Genomic DNA, 10,546 nt, shown 5'->3' on the forward strand with positions numbered 1-10,546 from the left:
GTTTTTCCCCTATCGGTTAATATGATATAATATTAATATATATACATAAATTACAACTACAGATAGCTTTATCTAAAATATAATATTATACAAATCTAAAATAGAAACAGCTGCTATCGAAGTACGACGATTTTCTATAAATACTTTTATAGGAAAATAACTCAATGATTATTGACTATTGTTAATGGCATTTATAGACCTACCGCTTAGATATTTTTGTCAGTTCCGGCTTATACGTCCGTGTTATCTGTTGTTGTTAGTAGTTCTATGCGTCATTCTTGTTTCAATTACCTACTTATATTATTTTTATTTCATAATGCCGAAAACCAAACAATCTGCGAAAAATCGTTTAAATAGTTTTGTTTTGGAATATGGTACAGATATATTCAAAACCGACGGAAGTATTTTATTCTGTAAGTTATGTGAAGTGAAAGTTAACAGTGATCGAAAATTTGTGGTCACTCAACACGTTAACACTGAGAAACATAAACGAGCAATTATTAGAAAAAAACGAAAAAAACACAAATTCTGAAATTCAACAGATAGTAACTAATACTCCGAAAAAGTGTCTTTTTCACATGATTTGTGTAAAGCATTATTGTCAGCAAACATACCACTTTACAAAATAAGTAATCCTCAATTAAAATCATTTTTAGAAAAGTATACGTCAAGAGAAATTCCTAGTGACTCGACACTACGCAAAACTTATGTCGACGACATATACGAAGAAACTATAAAAAATATAAGAGAACAAATTAAAGAAAATAGAATATGGGTGTCTATCGACGAAACAACAGACTCTGAAGGCAGATATGTAGCTAACGTTATAATAGGAACTTTAAATACTGACGCACTGGGAAGAACTTATTTGCTAACAACCGAAGTTTTGGAAAAAGCAAATAATTCAACGATAATTAAACTTTTTGATCATTCAATGTTCGTCCTCTGGCCAAACGGAATTCGTCATGATGACGTCCTATTGTTTGTGACTGATGCCGCACCATACATGGTGAAAGCTGGGCGAATACTTCAATCACTGTACTCTAAAATGATACACTTAACATGTCTCGCACACAGTATCCATAGAGTAGCCGAAAGTATACGGGAAAAGTTTAAGAAAGTTGATAAACTTATTTCCAGGGTTAAACAGGTGTTCTTAAAAGCGCCTTCACGTGTTTTAGTGTTTAAAAGTGAAGCACCAGCCATACCACTTCCACCAGAGCCAATACTAACTAGATGGGGTACATGGATAATGGCAGCTTCCTATTACTGCAAATATTACAAGGATATACGTAGAGTATTACTAAGTATAAATTCTGAAGATGCAATTTCTGTTAAAGAAGCTCAACAGTTAATTCAAGATCCCAATGTGGAAGCTCATTTAATATACATACATTCAAATTTTGGATTTATACCGGAATATATTACGAAACTTGAAACACAATATATTTCACTATCCGATTTCACTATATTCACTATTTCATTATCTGCAATTAAATATGTCCAAAATAAATTAAACGACTGTGAGGGTGAAATTGGTGTTGCGGTATTTCAAAAATTCAATAATGTATTGAAGAAAAATTGTGGATTTAAAACGATACTTAATATTTCAAAAATATATTAAGTGGACAAGAAAGTTCAATGAAAGGTCTTCCTGATGCTTTGACCGGTGACGATATTACTTACTTCAAATATGCGCCGATTACGTCAACTGATGTTGAACGTAGTTTTTCAAGGTACAAAACTTTGCTCGTGGATAATCGGCGATCTTTCAATTTTGAAAACATTAAAAAAAGTTTAGTGGTCCAATGTAACACTTTGGAAGGTAAGAACAAAATTATATCCAATGCATTTTAATTATTAATTAAAATACTTTTTAATTAGGCATGTACCTGGTGGTTTTTCTAATTTAGTAATTTGTGTTATGTATTTCAGGTATATAAATATAACTCGACAGAAGTGCATTTTTTTACTCAAGGAACATTTTTAATTTTTAAAGCGATTTTTTTATTATTTTTTTGTTTAAATTATGATTAAAAAATATAAATAAAAATAACTTATTACTTTGCTTTTTTTTTATTAACAAATTTAAAAAAATATTTGTGCTCATGAAAATGTTGTGTAAAATAATTAAATATAAGTGCATATTTTTAGAGCATATTTGTACTTTTTTAAGTGCATAAGTGCATGCATATTTAGTACATTTTAAGTGCATTAAGTTCCGAGCCCTAATTTATAAGACTCACATTATAAATATTATGTTTTTTGTATTCCTTACATTATTAGCATGTCAAACAAATATTATTTATTTATTATAACCAATTTCTAACCTTATCAGAATTACCTCAAAAGAATGTCCTCTGTGGGGGCCATAGGGACTGAAAGGGTTAAAGGGTAGGAGTATTAAATTAACACGTTCACAGCCACCCCATGATTTGAAAAGTCGTAAAAAAAAACACAACATAAAATTCATAAAATTCCATAGATATTGTATAATTCCAAAGATATTATATACAATTATACAATATAATTAACGATTTTGGTTTCCCGGAAAAATTAATAAAGCTAACTAAAACGTGTATGGAGGAGGCAAAATACTGGGTGAGAGTAGATAACGAACTTTCGTCACCATTTACAGTGGATACAGGACTGACGCAAGGCGATTCGTTATCTCCACTACTATTTAACCTAGCTCCGGAGAATGTGGTTAGAGAACTTCAAGCCGATGAAGGTGGTATCCAGGTAAACCAAAATAGAATATAGGTGCTAGGTTTTGCGAATGATCTGGATATTTTGGGTGAATTCTTAACAGACGTAGCTAACGCCACCAAAATCTTGAGTAGTGAGGCAAAAAAAAATAGGATTACACATTAGTGAGGATAAAACCAAAATAATGGAACTACTAGAAAGTGATGAAGACCCCAGAGTTACGGAGGATTTAATCTATGAAAAATTTGAAGTACCACGTTTAAGTACATTAAGTACCTGGGTGCGACCCTGAGTACGAAAAATGACTGGGCCAAGGAGATAGGTATTTGTATAAGTAAAGCAGAAAAAACATTTTTCGCGTTGACAAAATTTTTTAGGTCCAAATGCCTCTCTAGAAAAACCAAAATTAGGCTGTACACAACGATAGTTAGATCAACCCTCACATACAGTTGTGAAGCATGGGGCAATAACTAAGCAAAATGAAAAAAAGGCTGAGGACGTTTGAGAACAATATTTGAAGAAGAATTTGCGGTCCCATCTATGTTGAAGCAACAGGTAGTTGGAGAAGAATGTACAATAAGGAACTACTCGACATAGTTAATATACCACCAGTAACTAGTTTCATCAAAGGGCAAAGAATACAATGGCTTGGGACACATCATGAGAAGGGGGGAAAGTGATACTGCTAAACTGGAATGCACGGGAATGAAAACCACATGGAAAGAGACCCCGCGGAAGACCCAGGAAAAGATGGATCGATATTGTCGAAGAAGATCTAAGAAATATGGGAATAGACGCATGGAGGGAAAAGGTGCTTGACAGGGATAGGTGGTGCGAGGTTGTATTGGCGGCTAAGACTCTTAGAGAGTTGTAAAAACTAGAAGAAGAAGAAGAAGAAAGATACAAGTATTATATAATTCCATAGTTTGTATATAATTCCATAGATTTTATATAATTTATAGATTGTATAATATACAATGTATATATTACCAAAGATAATACATAATTCCATAGATATTATATATAACCTATGGAACTATATACATTCTATGGATTATATAATATCTATGGAATTATATTATATCTATGGATTATATATTATCTATAGAATTTTATACAATCAATGGAATTATACTATATCTATGGATTATATATTATCTATGGAATTTTGTATTATCTTTGAAATTTTATACAATCTATGGAATTATATACATTCTATGGATTGTATAATATCTATGGAATTATGTATTATCTTTGGAAATATAAACACTCTATAGATTAAATACAATATATGGAATTATATAGCAAGTAAATACACATAACACCAACTAAAGTAACATTTCTTCTAAAATATAAATGTGGTATACTTGTTTTTTACTTGTTGTACAAATAATTAGCATTCCATAAGTATTTGTCCATAGTGTAAAAAAAAACTTTAATGTACCAATGTAACCATTTCTTTGGAGTCTGGTAGTATCTTATCATCTAGTTTGCTTGGTCTATACCTGACATATTATTATAGTCAAAAACTATGGAGGGTTTGAATTTATTCCATCCAATTATAAATTGTCAAAAATCAAACTGTAAACATATACAAGAATCATACAGTATCACTCTTAAAAAATAAAATCAGTATGCCTACACAATAAACACTACTAATATCACTATCCAGCTGTTGGATTTTAAAATCAAGTATACCAATCGATACACAAAAAATTTTTTAAATAATCATGTTATCATAATATTTATTAGAATAAATTAGTAGAGTCAAATAATTATGTATACAAATGAATGGACACCATGTCAACTATACTTGACATGGATTTATCTAAAGAGAACCCTATGTCAACTATAGTTGACATGAGGCCGTGAACGTGTTAAATTTTACCTGGTTTGCGGGTAATAGTCTCGATCGGGAACCGCTGGTTATACCCCAAAACAACGATGCAGTTTCGCTGATTCTTCTATTAATTGTATGACTACGGTCGTTTGGTCATTCGAGTTAAATTGATTTTGTTTCAACGTAATCTTGATTGGTTAAAAGGAGAAAAAAATTGTATTCGACCGATTTATCATTGGCGTCGATGGTTTTTTTCTCGCAAAACCCGAATGCCACGTCGTGCCCAGGTGCGTTTATGATCGTCGAAGGTTCACAGAGGATTATTAAGGAACGAGGTTCGTCCGCGAACTTAAGTGTTACAGCCGTTGCGTTCGACAAGTTGCACTAAACGGACAACATATGTGTGTATATGTATTAACAGAGGCGGAACTAGCTGGTGGAAGACAGGGATTCATCCCCGGGCGTAAAATTTTAGAGAGTGTCATTTTTGTAATTATCAACAACTAATTTGATATTTTTAACTTTGTTAAATATTGATAATATTAGGTTAAAACTCAATGAGTATGATTGTACATTAATTATTAGAAGAAAATGCTCGAGAAGAGTATTCGATTATTGGTCTATGATAAGGCGTAATTTTAACATTTTCCCCGGGCGTAAAACGTTCCTAGTCCCTCCTCTGTATATTAGGTTCATTTATGCTGTAACTAAAGAAACGGCGAGTCCGGCGGAAACGTTAAAAACCGATTACGGTCGGCGGCGCGACGATGTAATGCGTTTCTTCGCCCAACCTTCGCCGTCGTGCACTCGGGGAATAGTCACATCCGCGGCGCACGATGCTTACACGGGCGGGACCCGTCGTTTCGCCCGAATTTCGTCGTTATAAGATTTTCGTTTCGTCCGGACCGGTTCAGATCAACTTGGAAGAACTACGTTGGTTCGGTTGAACATTGTATTTTAACGAATGGCAAAAAGAAATGATGCTTATTCGGCATAGGCATGCGCTGTACAGACGACTGAACAAGTTTTTGATCCCGAAAATACGACTGTTATATACAACCTATGGTCATTTCAATCAAAAATAATTTATAAAATCCATAGCAAATACGTTATAACGCGTAAGAAATCCAATCGTTATCGAATCTAGATCGAGCAAGACCTGTAAAGCGTATACCGAAGTATTTTTTTTATAAATATTCTGTAAATTCAATTTTTTAATATTACGTTTTCGTTAAATATTGTGGACTAAATTTTGAATCTGTTAAATGTACCATTTTTGTGAACCGAAAAACTATTTTTACCCTTAAAATGTTGGCCCTCATCAGTAGAGTTACATGCATAGATCCGAGCGCGGATTTACGCGGAACGAACGGCGTCGGTGCGTTAAATAATAATTTAATAATTACTGACGTTCTATCGGTTCGGCGGATAAACGTAAATATCGAAAAGATAAAATGTGCAGACCGTTTCCCGTCTGGATTTCGAAACGGTGAAATCTGCATAAAGTTTTCCCGTGACGGACGTGCGGAATGCGATAATAATTTATGACGCGTGCGGTATAAATAAGTCAGCATACGCGTTGAGATTATTACAGACGTTATTACGACAAACGCGGTCCAGAAATATTTTATGAGAGCATTGGGGATTTAATGCGAATATTCGTATGGCGAGCAAGGTAACAGTATAAGTGTACGCAGTAAAAACGGTTTTACAAAACAATTTTACTCTGGGAGAGGGTACGCACCCCTTCGGCTCTCTCTCCTGAACACGCGCCAATTGTTTCGGTTCCAGATCTGGGAGTAGGCGTGTGCTCACGGAAAGCGATCAAGAGAAATTGAATTTAATTATATACAAGTTACACTAATATATTAATGTATTCTTAAATCACTGCTAACACTCATCAATGTATACGTTTACCTAAAATTTAAAATCATTTAATTTTAATGGTGTATATTGTCGGAAATAATAAAATTGTGATCGATTTATATAATAGGTTATTTTATGTTTTGGTCTATTATTATTATTATTATATTTCTAATCATTACTTTAACAAGAATGAATAATTTAATATTTTATTGCCAAAAATATTAAAATATCACCTCAAGAATTCGATCTCGGAGTTACGTATTTTTTGAAAATATTAGCTCCAATCCGTACTGTGCATATAATGAATATAATTTATAGTGCGGTTTATATTGCGTTCAGCATTTCTTGCTACCAACTGAGCGACAGACCACCCAGGAGTTTAGCGATGAAGTCATGCAATCACTGAACAGACAATTATCTAGTTACAATGCTATTTAATAAGTTATTGGAAAATAATAATCAATTATTTTAAAAGTTAAACGGATCAAGTCAATTATCTCGCTGTACCAGTACCAAAGTTCTATCGTTAATGAGTATGTATGAATTTTACGTGAAAATGTAGAGCATAAAAATAAAAATTTAATGTATATACGTACGTTGAACTTTTGAACGAAAAGTTTCGGTACTCAATAAATCATACCTTAACGTATGCATGGATATTAAAAATCAATATGCATTATTATAAGAGTGCACTAATTATAATATTTTTTCAAACTTCGATTGCATCATTAATATCAACTTGGCACGTGCGGTTTGCAAGCCGAAATACAACATAAACTACACATTTTTTCACCCCAAAATTACATTTTTGCTGAAACATTGGTTACTTTTTTTTTTATAAATCTATCGATGAATGTATTTACTATTGTTGCCATGATATCAACAATGCGCGAGTCGAAAAAAAAAATTTAAAAAAACCGTAACAATTTTTTTCAGCCGAACATTTATGCTTTTGCTTAATCGTTGGTTTTGTTATCGATGAAAAAATGTTTTATTTCCTCGGGTTTTAATTTTTCAAATATTTTGAATTATACATTACGTACTATAACCAATACTAAAATCATTATATTTAAAACACTCGTTGGTGATATATATGTAGTTTAGTTATCACTTGGAAATAGAGTTTTTATCATGTATACATAGTTCCCCGTTACCCATTCATTGTTGTTAATCGATAACATATTTTAATATCATTTTTGACTGATTAATCTCCACGAAAATATATTCTATATAATATATGTTTAGTATGTATATATAGAAATAGAATATTGTGTTAATATGTTACGAGGTGGATAAATCGTCCTATATATTAATAAAATTGAATTGCTTTTAATTATCAACGAACTTGATGTACTATTTTAAGTAAAAATTACTATTTATTGACTATATTATAGTGATTACAGCGAGTCGGTGATTTATTACTATCAGATATAACTACGGTCGCTTGGCATGGTAACGTAACATTTATTAGTTAATAGAAACATTAGTTTTCTAAGTACTCTTAGAATAAACTTTTCGCTTCTATTGTCGTATTACAGCAGTCACCAGAACGATACGAGATTTTCCCTAACTTAATCGTGCGGAATTGTGATAAACATGTAATTTGATGAGGTTATAAAAACACAATGAACAAATAGTCATTCTTGTCGCTTTAACACCAATGTATATTTTATTTGTTTCCTGCCCAAAATTATTCGATTACAAATACTGTGTTATTAGATAACAATCGTAACCTACATTACTAATGGACCGTATTATAATATGATACTCTCGTTAACAGTTATTTGTGTAATCAATTGAGTTTTTTTTTTTATCTCAAATGCATATTTTTTTTTTATGCTAACCAGACAAGGAAGTGCATGATAAGTAACTTTTTTGAAATTAAATGTTCAATTTCTGAGTTGCCAAAACCGTCGATGAAAATATTCAGAAATACGGTCACAATCCGGCGTTCAACACGGCACCTATAATATATAATTATATAGTTTATAATATACTTTAGTAATTTATACAGGTTCGTTGAAATCGAAATCGCACACACGATATCTGTCATAGTGTTATCTCGGATTCAAAGCATTCATCATCGTATTATGTTAAACAGTGCGCCGCCGCACAGTGGGATGATTCCCATATTTAGCAGGCCAAAAGTCCCATTTTTAAAGCCTACAGAATTCTAAATTCTATTGTTAACTATTTTTCATTTGAACATTTTGTGGATAAATTTAAAAATTTAGATCAATAAGTTGAATATCAAGTGAAATAGAGCGGTTTGATTAGAAATATTTACCTTTATATTGAATAATTTCGATTTTTACGCGAAATGTGTCAGAATAATAAAATAAAAAAATAAAATTTACGATTTTGTAGGTTTTAAAAACAGGAATTTTGGCCAGCTAAATATTGGAATCATCCCACTGTGCGCAGCCCATGTCGAGCAAACGATTCGCGTATTAATTCGCAATCGTGCGTGCACGATAATAATAGTTTTCCTTCTCATCGGTCCGACCCAATATCGCCGTCATCCTTGTGTTTTCTTTTGCCCTCGCGAGCGCGTTCACCGCTGCCCCGTGCACGTGTTTACGAATTATTTATTGCAACGGAATGCATGAGCAATCGACGCGATATCAAATTAGCACAACACGCGAAAAAAATAATAATATTAACAATAAGAAGTATTTATAATTTTAAATAACGTTCAGTTCTTAGAATAATGGTGTAGGCTTACCGTTTCTACTTGCATTGTTCAATGAGCAATGAAGAACTGAAAAAAGATGCATGACGTCATTGAACCCGGCTCGTCGAAATAGCCTATCTTGTACGTGTAAAAGTTGCTCGATTCGTACAACGATCCATCGGTCTAAGAATTGTATTTTTTAAGTTTGATTTCCGTAAAAATATATGATTTAACGCGTGTTAAAAGCGATGGTGGAAGCGTCGGAATTTCAATGTAACGTTAATTATAGTGTTAAAAATCCTAAAAGAGATATTTTTGCGCGTTACAGCGCGATTCATTGTTTTGATACACAGAGATCGGTTATTGGACGACGAGTCTAATCAACTCGAACAAAATTTACAACTAGCTAAGCTAGATTAACGTTTTTCTATTGTAAATCAATACGTGTAATGTACAACTATTGGTTATGGAATAAATTATCTTTTTTTATAATTCATTGTGCTACAATAAATTATATTTTATGGTTTAAAGTTCTTCTGAAAACAAATTTACCGATATTTTTTGATCGGTAAGTGGATGACGAGTGGTTGTCACTTGTCAGAGAAATTTAAATTTTCCTTGTAATTTTAATTTTCAATACATCACCGGGGGAACATTCAAGTATTGTATCAGCAGATCACGGGGAGGGGTTCGATAAAACTAACTGTAACATTGAGGGAGGGGGCTAAGTCATTTCTTATATCAGTATAAGTAAGAGTATATCCGTAATCTGATATGAAGTAAGATACTTATGTATACCTACTAGTATATCCTTCTTGGTTACGAAATAATGAAAACGAAATAAAAAAAAAAATAGTTTTTATTTAAATTGTGTATACAAAAATTGAATTGGTTGCAAATAAAATGTTTTTAACTCTTATCCAACGGAGGGGGTGGGGGTGATCTATCTCACATAACTACCTCCGTAGATCCACCACTGGTATAACATGTTTATGATACTTTCATCGGATGGCAAACTTATTGCTATCAAGATCAAGATGAACAAGGTTCAATTTCATAATAATTTAAATTTAAGTGTCTTAATTTTCTTATTTTTATTTTTTGTCATTTAAAAGCAATTTTTTTTATTTTTTTATATTCTATATTATCATTTTTTTATCACATATAAAACGATATATGTTTTCAATATGATTAATATTGGTTGTTTTTTTTAACATTTTCATGCGATGGATAGCGGTGAATTGAGTTGCTACGACATTGGTCAGCGACAGCAATGTGTCTTCGTGTGTGACTGGCCAGCAACGTAGTTGCTCTGTAATCATTGCGTGGAAATATCTGTTTTTTCGTGTTTTCTTTACAATTATCAATTGTTCTTATAGTTAAGAGTCATGAGGTACTGAGATCACAAGTCTTCTTTTCATGGTGACACTGAGGCATCTTTATCATCATTATGGTAT

The 10,546-nt window shown here is 32.3% G+C and overlaps 1 pseudogene; it reads left to right on the top strand.

Annotated features, from left to right (window-relative positions):
• The first annotated feature begins 1,087 nt into the window (after positions 1 to 1,087).
• LOC112691917 lies at positions 1,088 to 1,974 on the top strand (annotated as a pseudogene).
• The last annotated feature ends 8,572 nt before the right edge of the window (positions 1,975 to 10,546 follow it).

This window comes from Sipha flava, unplaced genomic scaffold (genome assembly GCF_003268045.1).
Source record: "Sipha flava isolate LNK unplaced genomic scaffold, YSA_version1 67_pilon_pilon, whole genome shotgun sequence".
NCBI classification, from domain to species: domain Eukaryota; kingdom Metazoa; phylum Arthropoda; class Insecta; order Hemiptera; family Aphididae; genus Sipha; species Sipha flava.